Below are 1,402 nucleotides of genomic sequence, written 5' to 3'. Positions count from 1 at the left end.
GAGATTCTTTTACTTTTACAGTTTATTTGTTTATGTTTCAGGTACTCATTACAATGGGAGATTCAGCAGCACGAACGAAAGCCTTGATGGATTTTTCTCAACCCAAGATCAATGACATTCAATCTAGCATTGTCCGGCCAACTATCACATCTAATACCTTTGAGATCAAGACTGGCATAATTCAATGGGTGCAGAATTCAATCTAGTTTGGGGGTCGTCCAACTGAAGATCCCAATATGCACATTAGGGATTTCATTGAGATCTGCGACACCTTCAAGTTCAACGGTGTTTCTGAAGATGCTTTGAAGCTGAGACTGTCCCCATTCTCTCTGAGGGACAAGGCTAAGAGCTGGTTACACTCTCTACCAGCTGGTTCGATTACTACTTGGGAAGATCTTGCTCAGAAGTTTCTTACTAAATTCTTCCCTATGGCGAAGACAGCTGCACTCAGGAATGCTATTACTCAATTTACGCAGCAAATGGGAGAATCGCTATGTGAAGCTTGGGAGCACTACAAGGAGATGCTTAGGAAGTGTCCTCATCATGGAATTCCTGATTAGATGATCATCACTTGTTTTTACAATGGGTTGGGGGCACAGTCCAGACCCATGCTCGATGCAGCATCAGGAGGAGCATTATGGGCAAAGAGCTATGAGGAAGCTTATGATCTAATTGAACTGATGGATGCTAATGAATATCAGTATCCAACCCAGAGATGTCCACAGGGCAAGGTAGTAGGAGTTCTTGAAGTGGATAGAGTTACGGCTATCACTGCTCAACTAAAGGCATTGTCTATGAAGATCGATTCTTTGGCTAACTATGGTGTTAAGCAGATAATTAGTGTTTGTGAGCTATTTGCAGGTTTGCATGCGATGGAGCAATGCGCTATATCTAGTGAATCAGCTCAGTTTGTGAGCAACTTCCAGAGATCGCAACAACCAGTTCCAGACACTTATCATCCTGATAACTGGAATCATCCTAACTTCAAATGGAGCAACAATCTGAATGCGATGCAACAGCCGTTCCAGCAGTTTGGAGCAAAACAATTCAACCCTCTTGGTTTTCAGCAACAATTTGCACCAAGACAACAACTCCAACTTCAACAACAAACTCATGATGCATGTCTATCTTCGAATGAAAAATCTGAATTGGAGAAGTTGCGGCTTATGTGCAAAAACCAGGCTCTTATATGCCAAAGCCAGGCTATTTCTATCAAGACTCTGAAGAACCAAATAGGGCAAATTGCTAATGCCTTATTGAATCGACCACCAGGAATGCTTCCTAGTGATACAGAAACATATCCAGGCAAGAGGCCTTAAGGTATGAAAATGTCGCAAGCCCCCAAATTCAGCAAGACGAAGAACCTGAATAATCTCAAGTTTCAGAAAATGCAGTTGTGGTT

General features: G+C 42.3%; 1 non-coding gene across 1 annotated transcript; it reads right to left on the bottom strand.

Annotated features, from left to right (window-relative positions):
• Nucleotides 1–443: 443 nt before the first annotated feature.
• On the bottom strand, nt 444–550 carry LOC141694237 (small nucleolar RNA R71). The gene has a single exon (XR_012563558.1). It is a non-coding gene; the product is annotated as a small nucleolar RNA R71 (small nucleolar RNA).
• Between the last annotated feature and the right edge of the window lie 852 nt (nt 551–1,402).

This window comes from Apium graveolens, chromosome 10, assembly GCF_009905375.1.
Source record: "Apium graveolens cultivar Ventura chromosome 10, ASM990537v1, whole genome shotgun sequence".
NCBI lineage: Eukaryota > Viridiplantae > Streptophyta > Magnoliopsida > Apiales > Apiaceae > Apium > Apium graveolens.
The sequence above is the reverse complement of the archived record's forward strand: the minus strand, read 5'-3'. Positions and strand labels throughout refer to the sequence as shown.